This window comes from Vigna unguiculata, chromosome 4 (genome assembly GCF_037176805.1).
Source record: "Vigna unguiculata cultivar grain cowpea cultivar isolate G323 ecotype 2 chromosome 4, ASM3717680v1, whole genome shotgun sequence".
In the NCBI taxonomy this organism is placed as follows: Eukaryota; Viridiplantae; Streptophyta; class Magnoliopsida; order Fabales; family Fabaceae; genus Vigna; species Vigna unguiculata.
Genome location: NC_140795.1, coordinates 34,172,268 through 34,184,567, shown reverse-complemented (window position 1 = coordinate 34,184,567; position 12,300 = coordinate 34,172,268). Strand labels below are relative to the sequence as shown.

Here is a 12,300-nt window from a genome sequence, read left to right as displayed (position 1 = left end):
TAAAGTGGTTCTTGTCTATCAAAATCGAGAGGTAATGGTGCACTAAGTCACTTAGTTTTGCTTAAAGGGTGAGACTAAAGCTGCTGGAAAATAGATTGCAACTCAAGCAATTTAAACACACGAAAAACAAGTACGCCAAGTGGTCATAGAGCACATTTTTCATAGATTTTCTTTGCTCTTTTGAAACTTCTTTTCTAGCTTTTCTTTTTGCTCTTTTTACACTATTGTGACACTTTTTTCGTGCACAAAACCGAGACCACTACTTCCAATATGCAACATATTTTCACTTTGAACAAGAAATGACTTAGAAGAAAGAAACCTAATGGAAGAAAAATGTAGAATAAAGAAACTCAACGAAAACACAAAGGAAACTAAACTTTAAGAACTTGCTAATACTAGCTAGCAAGAATTCAAAAATGAGAAATAAAAAGTATCAAAAAACACATATATGGGTTACATATGTTGAAGAACAATACATAACATATATTTTGTGATTTTTCAAAGTTTTGACTGAGAGAAAATGACATGTAATGCTTGATGATATGTTTCGTTCGATGCTTAATGTCTAATGCATTATGTATCGTTGATGCCAAACATGAAAGACATACACATTTGGCAATGGTAAGTATTAATAAATAACAACTAAGAATGATTAAGCATTGAACATAGGAAAGGTTTGCTAGGTCAAAAACCCTATTAGATGCTTGTAGATAATCATTAGATGACCATCACTTTTACTGTGAATATGTCTTTGTTCAACTAATATTCAACTATTAGACGACTCAAAGCAAACTCCTAAAGCTAGATGTTGAATATCCCTATGAGACAAGTACTTCCATTTGACGACGCCAATGGAAGAATGACTAGACATGTTAAGCAAAGGCAAACGTTATTATAAGATATTTGGTCAAGAGATTATTGATGAGAAGATTGTGCAACAAGGTTCAACATTATTATAAGATATTCTGAAGATATAATTTGAAGAATGACATATGATAGAACAAATATAAAAGGAAAGATTCTCTTATTGAAGATTGCTAATATTGTCATATATTTATCAACAAATCACGAGAAAGAAAAAGACTCCCAAGAGGATTAAAGCTACATTATATTTGAAATTCTAATTGTTGAATGGAAAGAAGTGATAATTCATATGAAGCCATATACTCTGCATGAAATACTAAGAACTTTTAGATGAAGAAAGAAGAAGATGTTGAAGATATTCTCAATCAAATATACATTAACGGTCAAATGGTACAATACAACTATAAATACCAAAACAAAGATGAAGAAGAAGAAGAATGCGAGAGAAAAATACAATAGTGTTGAAACACTATTAAATCAATTCTTAAAAATAGTAATTTAACTAACAACTCTAGTGATTTTTCATTTTCATTTGATTGAGATAGTAATTTTCTCATAGTAACATTTTCAAGAATTAAATCATTCTATTCAATATCTTTCTTGATATCTTTCTAGTTTTGTTCAATGCTTTCTCTAGTAAGAATTAATTATTTCTTCAGTTTTCCATACTTTTATGCGAGTTCTTTACAATTGATTTAGTGATGCATGATAATCAAGTTGAGACTTATATCTTTGATATGAGTAGTAATGTAGAATTTTAAATTTTGAAAGGAATCACTAATCTTTCTAAGAAGTTGGTTGAAAGCGAAAGACAAAATGTTTATCCATTAGTTTACCTTCTTTTGAAGTTAGCAATTTTTCGCCAGTTGCCACAACAATCGTGGAAAAAGTGTTTTCTTCCATGAAAGTTTTGACAAATAGGTTACGTAATCAGATGGGAGATGCATGGATGAATGATTTCTAATGAATAATATTGAGAAAGATGTGTTTAATTAAATTGACAATGAACTGATCATTAAAGAATTTCAAAACATGAAATCACGTTGAGGACAACTATAAGGTATGTAATTTATATGAATAAATATATTGAACTGTATGATTTTGATACTTATGTCTTTATCTTAATATGCATAATGATAATTATTATAGGATGAGAAGAAAACATGTTTGAGAAGAGATGAAAGGGTAGAAAAAGATAAAAGCTTACTTTAATTAGATAAAAAATTAATAAAGAAAGAGACACAAATAAAATATATAATTTTATTCAAGTCAAGTGGTGTATTTGTACACTCTTAACTACACACAAGTCTATCATAAAGCAATGATTTCAGATATATAAGATTAGGGGAGCTAAATAAAAATTTTTCAAATACGTAGTAATAATTTTGACAAAATCAAAGGGTGCACCTCTACACTATCGCGCGCGCGTGTGTGTGTGTGTGTGTGTATATATATATATATATATATTGGTTCGTCACTTACTCAACTCAACCTTTGACTAAACAAGACTCGACTCTACCCAAGTCGATTGGGAAAACCTTTATCTTGGTTCGACATGGCTCAATCTTTCCGAACTTGACTCTACTTGACCTTTGGCCTTGGAAGACTCAAATCAACTCATTTCTTTGTCCTAAGTCAACTTCACTCGAACTTTGGTCAAGCTGAGTTAGCTTTACCTTCGACTTGGGCTGACTTGGATTAATTTTTTTACTTTGGTTGACTTCAGTTGAACTTTTGATTAGGACCAAATTTGCTCAACCTTTAGTCAGGCCAACTTGACTGAATTTTTAGCCTAGATCGATACGACAAAAACTTTGCCCCTAATAGACTTGGTTCTACCTAGGTTGATTAGGCTTAACCTTTATCTTAGATAGGCTTGACTCAATCTTTGGCCCGACCCAACTTTTTTCAACCTTTAACCCGTGCAAACTTGACTGCTCAATTAGGCTTGACTTTCATCTTGGGTCGACATAGCTCAACCTTTGACTCGATTTGACTAAGTTTGACCTTAGACTTAGACCAACTTGACTCATCTTGTGCCTCAATTGCTTTGGCTCAACTTATACACACATAGATTTTGGATTTTTAAAATGAAAAGATGATCTTAATCTAAATCCAATCTGAATCCAATTAAATGGATTGAATTTAAAACTCAAAATTATGAATTTGGATTTGGGATCAATCCATTTAAATAGACTTAAAGTAATATGGATTTGGATTATTATGGTTATATTTGACAATTTTAATTTTTTGCCTACTCTTAATGACTGTATGTTAACTAACCTTATCTATTCTCTTGTTTTTGTCAATCTTTGTGTGTAGCAAACGACCTTTTTTAGGCTTTAGATGTTAGTGTAATGCATTAGATGATTCCTGTTACATTAGATTATTACTCTTAGTTTGGTTGTGAAACGACAATGATTAATGATTCACCAAACCTTTAAGTGGCATTCAACAAATTAGACCTTTTGGTGACACTCATTTGGTTAGACTTATCTAATGTCTATCGATGCTTAAAACTAAATTTTATCATTGATTTCCATTGAAGTTAAGCTAATAATAATTGAATATATGAGTTAAAACCGTGACTTTAGTCTAAGAACTCTTTAAGAAACCTAATATAGATGTTATAAAAGTGAGCAAAATTATAATCATCAATACAATACTAGAATTTTCTTGCTTCTTCTCAGTCATGTAAATATTGTATGGTATAGTTTACCTATTAAATTTGTAAGATTTTACAGAGACCCATGTGGGTGATGTGCCTCCATTTGGGTCATGCTGAACAATAACCAAGCATCCTAAAAATCCCAATCAACTTTGGTTACCATATGAGAGGAATCTAAGAGTCCCACATAATGAAAAAAAGCCTAAATTATGCCAAAATTAAGCATACCTAGCTAGGGTTATCTTGCACCTAGCTAAGGTCAACCCATTTTTTGTTGGCTTTAAGTTCCACATTTCTTGGTATATCAAGAGCAAGAGGTTTATGCATCTTTAAATAATATCCATTACTCCCTTTAGCACTCGCTTTCATGTTGAATGAAACTTGATGAAAATTTTTCAATCTTTGAGGTCTTTAAAATTGGAGTAATCTTCTCCTAAGTTCTTTACCAAAGATTCTTCTTTGACAAAAGAACATAATTCTAAGTTTTTTTTTTAACTTGGGAATGTTTAATAATTTTCCTCCAGTCTTGTTTGAAGATACTTTTATCAAATCACATTTGTCTTCAAGTCCTTAAAGATGAAAGCAAGGCATACAATTTTAATTTTACTAAAATGTAATTCTAATTCTAATAAAATTGATTTTTGATTCTATATTTCTAATTCCAATAACATTATATTTTTGTATATAATTATAATAAAATAAAGAGTTAAATATGTTTTTAGTCCTTAAACTTTGACGTAAAATTGAAATTCTAACATAATTATGTTAAATTTTTTTGACATGTCAAATGACGTTTCAAGTTGATATTTGAATTTTTTATATTGTTTGACACATTACAACTCAAACTTCAACCTAGAACATTATTTAACATGTAATAAGAAAATTAAGATCATTAGGGTAATAAAACTATATCCATTTATTTTTAAAGTTTGAGACTATAAACATATTTAACTCTAAGATGAAATACTTAGTAAAGAAGTTTTGATTTTAATACAAAATAAGTAGGCATAACCATGAGAAGATTTCGTAAATTTTATTTGTATTAAAGAAGTATGATTTTGTAGCGATGAGTAAACATGAGTGATAAGGTGACTTAGTGATTAGATGGAAGAAAAGGTCGTTGTTTTAGAAATAAGATTGGTTTGGTGGGTTTAGAAGGAAATGCGAAAAAGATTGTGAGTTCAACTTTTCTCACCAACCAAAAAAAGGTAAAGCAATGAAAACATAAGGCACAAAACCTCGAAGAATACCATGAAGGATGACATCTAGATAATGATGTCGAAATAGAAATAACGATCGTTTAGAAAGAAAAAAAAAGTCTATTATTTTAAATAATTATTTTAAACATATACCCTTATTGATAATTTAAAAACACTCAAAAGTATTAATTTGTGATTGAATGAAAATATGGTAAAATTTCGTAACCATTTTAAAACGCTAGGAAAGCTACCAAAAATAAAATTAGGAAATGAACTAAGTAAAAGGTAGAAAATCGAAAATAAAAAGGAGAATTGAGTCTCATGGATAATAGACTTCATTGTTGATTTATATATATTTTTTCATATTTTAATATTTTTAAAACCTTATTTTTATAATTTGTATAGAATTCCCTATAGAGTTTGTTTTTCGCCACACAAGATGTGAGGATACAATATCTTGCAATGGCTTAATAATTTGGGAAGGTGAACATGGGGCTAAAACAATATTCAGAGTTTATCTTATCCATGGAATCATCGTAAATAAATATCTTATCTTAGGAATTGGATCGTATATTTTCCTTCCTTTTCTTTTTTGTTTTTGGCCTGGAAGTCCCCACGTATTTTCTTATGCTTCTAGGGTGAATATCTGAAAAGTCAACTTAATGGCGTGCTAAAGCTTTTGTATGGTTTTCGTTGCGTTAAGGATCAAGAGAAAAGAATAAAATGATCTCATAAATAAAAAGAATAAATGACGGACAAATGAGATGACATAAATAATGTTTTTCGGCATAAAGATCCTTTATTCTACTTGCTTTTCAACATCTATTATAAGTTCTCTTTTATAGTCAGTCACACCCTGAATCTAAACTTCAATTTTTTAACATAAATTAATTTAATATTAGTTGTTACTAATAAATATTAATAAAAAATAATTATTAACATTATTCAATACTTTTACACACCAGCAAAAAATAATAAAATATTTTATTCTAAAAGATAAAGTAATATTTTTGTAATTATTTTAATTTTTTTAAGTCGATTGTTTTAGGTTATATATAGCTTCGTATTTACATCAAATGTTGATTTCACTATATATGAAGTTTTGTATCAATTTATAATATTTGATGTAAAAATCAATTTAATGTTGGATTACTAAAAGAAAATCCTCAATTAGAAACCAAATTTGGAAACTAAAAATAGTTTGTCACTATAGTGATCAATTTAGATACCAATTTACAAAATTAAAAAATTATTGGTTACTAAAATAATGACTATTATTAATAAAAAATTATAATTGGTCGCTAAATTGGTCAGTAATTAATTAGAGAGTAATTTATAAACAAATTCTAGTGATCAATTTCCTTTGGTATCCAAATTCATGATAGTTAATTTTAGGCTTAAATATATATTTAGTCCCTATTTTTGTTGTTTTTATTTAATTTGGTCCATATTTTCGTTTTGTGTTCAATTAGGTCCCCATTTTCGTCAAATTGTGGTCAAATTAGTCCTTTTCACTAACGGTGTTTAAATAGTTAACGCTTTTTAACCGTACATGTAAGGCCCACCTATATTTTTCCCTTTTATTTTAAGGACTGCCCCAATCTAGTGGGCCTAAGGGCTGGCCTTTGTACAAGGCCTCTAAGACAGCCAAACCCCCTTCCACTCTTGTCATTCTTGCAAAATAGCTCATAGCATATCCTTTCAGAATGCCTGCTAGGGTTTGGTCACAACTCTTGGTTAAGCTAGCTCTAAGCTCAACTCTGCTTCACGTAAGTTAGCTCTCAGCTCATGCTAGTTCCTTTCTAGTTCCCTTTTCGTATTTTCCACTGAAGGTCCACTGTGGTAATCTAATTCCTTTTCTGTGCCATTGTTCCAGTTCATAAATCTGCTCTTCGAGCTACTGGTTTCGTTGGCTTAGGAGTCAAAGTCTTATATTAGCGCTTTCCAAGTTAGGGAAGTTAGGGTTTTGCTAAAGCTTTGGTTCTTCATGATTTCTTTGATAATATTTCGTGATTCGTTGGATTGTATATTGCTCTAAGCTTATAAAAATGTCATATTGTGTTGTTTGGGCTGTGTTGTTGGACTGTTGCACGAGGGAACAATGGTGAGCACTAGTTTTCTCGCCCAAGCGAGCTTGTCTTGCCTAGGCGAGAATAACAGAGGCTCGCCCAAGCTATTTTATGTGAGTAGTCGCTCAGGCGACCCACTCTGTTTTTGAGCGAGCGAACGTCTCACTCAAGCAAGAGGGCTCTCGCCTAAGCGAGAATGCGCGTAAGGTCACTGTTCCTGTAAGTCGAGCTCTCGCTTAAGCGAAAGGAGCTCGTCTGAGCGAGAGCCCCTCTCGCTTGAGCGAGGCCTTTCAGCCTGAGCGAGGAGCTGGACGAGGATGCTTGATTATCACTAACACAAGACGCGCCAAACGTCCCTTTACGTCGGACCAAGACGCGCCAAACGTCACTTAACGTCGGATACCACACTCCTGACGTTAAGTTTTGGTTTATCTCTGTGCGAAACGCAGAAACCCTCGCGTTGTTCATCGTTTCCGCGAGAGTTCCCGCCGACGACGCCATTTCTGACCCCTCCGGGTGAGTTTCGAAAGGTTTTCGCCATCAAACTTGTTGGGATTTGATTATGGGTTGATTTTACGCGTTTTGAACCGATTATTTTCCGTTTTCATCCCCATTTGCAGCGTTTTGAGATTCGTCCCACTTGCTCTTCGTTCCCATTTGGCCAGCAGTGTGCGGAGACCCAAGACTCCCTCTCAAAGTTCGTCTTTCAATTAGAAGAGGTTAGTTTTTCATTGTATGTATATATTTGTTCATTGTATGTATAAAATTACTTGTATTTTTTTATAAATGTCATTATAGTTTTAGTCTTAGACTATTTTTTTTGTTAATTTTTTGGCCTATTTTTTTTATTTAAAATTTTATAATAATATTTGTAAAATTACAAAATAAAATAATATTTATTATTAGATATATGCATGTTTAAATAATTCTTATTGCATTTTATTTTTGAACATTATTGTTGCAGTGTTATTTTATATATGTAGATTTATTATAGTTATAGTATACAGTGAGTGAAACTTAGTTCCCGTTTGAGATTTAGTACAAATGATTAAATTTTTAATCGTTTGTATTAAATCTTGAATTGTCCGATTGGACAGTTTGAAAAAATTATTTTTCATAATTTACTACAATGTGTACATTGAGGTTTACGCATAAATTTCATAAAATTTCGATTGAGGCTAATTTGTATTGTTCTCTGGATGCATACTTGATTGTGATCATGATTAATCACTTTCATTTCGTGTACTTCAGAGAGCAATGCGAAATTCTGTCGAAATTTTGTGAAATTTATGATGTTTGACTTATTTGTATATGTGTTAGCAAATTATGAAAAATAATTTTTTCGAATGGGTAGGGCCTCACCTTGTGAGAGTTAAAAGTTTGAGATTGATTGAGTTTTTTACGAACATAGTATGGATCAAAGCTGGATGAATGAGCGTCACATAAGTGAAGAGTATGAAAAGGGGGTTTCTGAGTTTTTGCAATATGTTCAAGAACACGCAATCTCAAGTAACGGGACATATTTTTGTCCTTGTGTTCGTTGTCTTAATCAAATACGTTATGACTTGGGAACAATGCGTGATCATCTATTCATCTTTGGTATAATGAGAAGTTATACACTTTGGACTTGGTGGCAGGGAGAAGTATTAGACAAGCCTACAACGTCACGAGGAACAGATTATGTAGACAACTAGATGAATGATCATTTAGAAGATATGGTACATGATGTTGGGGAGGAGAATTTTGGAAAAGTTCATTTATATGATTCTCTTAAGTCCGATTCAGAGGAAGAATTGTACCCAGGATGCACTAACTTTACGCGACTGTCAACAACTTTGAAATTATTCAGTTTAAAAGCAAGGCATGGATGGATGGATACAAGTTTCACAAAATTGTTGAAATTGTTAAAGGAGATGCTTCCAGAAAATAACACGTTACCTATCTATAATTACGAGGCAAAGAAAGTTTTATGTCCAATGGGTTTGGAATATCAAAAGATACATGCATGCCCAAATGATTGTGTTTTATATAGAGACGAGTTTACTTCACTGAAGGCGTGCCCAACATGTGGTTTATCACGGTTTAAAAAGAAAATTGATGGAAATAGTGGCGATGAAGACAAAGATGGTGCACCTGCTAAGGTGATGTGGTACCTTCCTATAATACCTAGATTCAAATGACTATTTTCCATTAAAGAAGATGCAAAAAAAGTGAAATTGCACGTTGATGGAAGAAAGTGTGATAATCTTCTTTGACACCCAGCTGATTCTCCACAATGGAAGAAGATTGATGAAACATTTCCAGAATTTGGTGCTGAGCCAAGAAACTTAAGACTTGGACTTGCTACAGATGGTATGAATCCTTATGGGAACTTAAGTAGCAAACATAGTTCATGGCCAGTTTTGTTGATGATTTACAATTTATCTCCTTTGTTGTGCATGAAGAGGAAATATATGATGTTGTCTATGATGATATCGGGTCCTAGACAACCTGGAAATGACATTGATGTGTACCTAAAGTCGTTGATCGATGATTTGAAACTGTTATGGGAAGAAGGTGTCGATGTGTATGATTCTTATTCTCAAGAATTGTTTTGTTTGTGTGCAATGTTGTTTTGCACCATAAATGATTTTCCAGCATATGGAAACTTGAGCGGTTACAATGTTAAAGGTCATTTTGCATGTCCCATTTGTGAAAAAAACACGAGTTATATTCAATTGAAGCACGATCAGAAAAATGTGTATACAAGACATCGAAAGTTCCTTCCTCGAAATCATCCTTATCGTAGAATGAAAAAAGCATTTAATGGAAGTCCTGAGGATGAAATTGTAGCGAGACCCCGCAATGGTGAAGAAATATACAACCAAGTGGAAAACATTGACATTGTGTTTGGGAAACATCCAAAGAAAAAGACCACGAAGAAAAGCATTTGGAAGAAACAATCAATCTTCTTTAATCTTCCATATTTGTGTAAACTTGATGTACGGCATTGTATAGACGTGATGCACATTGAAAAAAATGTATGTGATAGCATCATCGGGACTTTACTAAATGTAAAAGGAAAGACTAAAGATGGAGTTAAAGCACGACAAGATTTGGCTGAAATGGGCATCCGTTCTGAGTTACATGCACAATCAATTGGAAGACGAACCTACCTGCCTCCAGCTTGTCACACTCTTTCTAGAAAAGAGAAGCAAATTTTTTGTGAGTGTTTAAGAAGTGTGAAGGTTTCCCAAGGTTACTCTTCAAATATTAGTAGCCTTGTTTCTATGCAAGATTTAAAGTTAGTCGGTTTAAAGTCTCACGATTGTCATGTGTTGATGCAACAACTTTTACCAGTAGCTTTTCGAGCCATCTTACCTACTTCTGTCAGAGGTATTCTAACACGTTTGTGTATGTTCTTCAATGTCATATGCAAGAAAGTTATTGACCCTCGAGTGTTAGACGATTTGGAAAATGAGGCCATTAGACTATTGTGTCAATTGGAAATGTATTTTCCACCTTCATTTTTCGATATCATGGTTCATTTGATAGTTCATCTTGTAAGGGAAATTCGATTATGTGGGCTAGTTTTCTTGAGATGGATGTACCCAGTGGAAAGATACATGAAGATCTTAAAGGGATATGTCAAGAATCAGTATTGACCAGAAGCTTCAATTATAGAGCGGTACATTGCAGAAGAAGCCATTGAATTCTGCTCAAGTTATATGCCAAGTTGTGAACCAATTGGAGTTCCTAAGACTAGACATGAAGGTGAATGTGAAGGTAAGGGTGTGTGTGGAGTGAAGATTCAAAGTGTTAGTAGAAAATTAGTTGATCAAGCCCATTTGTACATCTTAAACAACACTGTAGAGGTCATTCCTTACATTATGCAACACATTGATGAAACGAAATCAACACATCCACGAATGAGTGAAAAATGGGTACTTAATGAACATAACAAAACATTCTTATCATGGTTTAAGAAAAAGGTTTACGCGACTCCAAATGTTTCTGAAACTCTATTGAGGCTAGCTCGTGGACCGAACAATGATGTCATTACATATGGCGGGTACTACATAAACAATCATTGTTTCTATTCAAAGATGGAAGATGACAAAAGTAGAGTTCAAAATAGTGGGGTTACACTTCAAGCTGAATCTGTACATTTTGCCAATTCTAAGGACAAGAATCCAATTACAGCATCCATGAGTTACTTTGGAATAATACACGAAATATGGGAAGTTGATTATGTGACTTTTAGAGTGTCAGTTTTCAACTGTAAATGGGTTGATAGTAATTCGGGTGTTGGCACAGATGACTTTGGCTTTACTTTGGTGGATCTTAACAAGATGAGTGATACAAATGAACCATTTATTATGGCTAGTCAAGCATGACAAATTTTTTATGTCATTGATCCAGCCAATCAGAAATTGTCAGTTGTATTAGAAGGAAGAAACATGCACGTAAATGATGATGAAGATTGTCTAGACATACTTGAGACAACGTCTTTCTTATCAAGAACCATTCAAGACAAAGTTGATGATGTAACTGATGACATCCATGCTATTCGAAGTGATCACAATGAAGGCATATGGGAGAATACAATTTCTTGATAGGTGTTTATTTAATAATATTGTCACATTTACAATTTTTTATTTTTCTTGCTGTTTTAATATAATAGAGGTTCATTGAGTATATTTTCATTGTTAACATTTCCTAATGATATGTTTCAGGTATGACAAGCTCTGGATCAGACCAGGGCCGACGTTATTTAACGTCTGACGGGCTCTAGCAGACGTTAAATTGCTCAGGTTTTTCCCTCATTTCAGCACGAAAATTGACGTCGGACTCTTAAAGGACCGACGTCAAGTGACGTCTGCTATTTTTCCGACGTTATTTTGACGTCACCCGGTACGACGTTGGTGTTTGGGCAGATGTCAAAGGTCGAAAATGTCGGACGTTAAAAGGCTTTTTTGTGTTAGTGTATTTTGGTTGTTTCTCTGTTCTTGGATGGTTGGGACTTACTTGAATTTAATTGTTATGTTAAAAGCATGAGATAAATGATTATGCATGAGTGATGTGGTTCATGGGTTGTGAATGATGGATTTGGTATGATCTTGGCATGTGATTTAAATGGGATGATTGGTATTAAAGTGGCATGGTATTGGTATGAAATACACTTCTATATTCATGGTTTCGGAAGGATGAGTTGGAATGAATTCAACATGGAATATGAATGAGGATTGATTATAAAGGTTGGCATGAGATTTTTATGCATGACAAATATTTCTTGGTTGGTTGAATATGTTTGGTATGTGGTCAGGATGTAATTTCATGAGCCTATAGGTGAGACCTCATGGTAATGCTTTAGTGGTCGGGACGTAATTCCATGACCCTTGTTAGTGGGAGTTCATGGTGGTGCCCCATCTATATAATTTAGTAAGGATTCAAGGTAAGGTTGCATCCTGACACTCTAAGGAGTCAGTTAGTCTCACATAGAGCGGACTGACTCTTGTGG

At 33.1% G+C, this 12,300-nt stretch overlaps 1 pseudogene; it reads left to right on the top strand.

Annotated features, from left to right (window-relative positions):
- Positions 1-8,212: 8,212 nt before the first annotated feature.
- Positions 8,213-11,395, top strand: LOC114180660 (uncharacterized; annotated as a pseudogene).
- Positions 11,396-12,300: the final 905 nt, after the last annotated feature.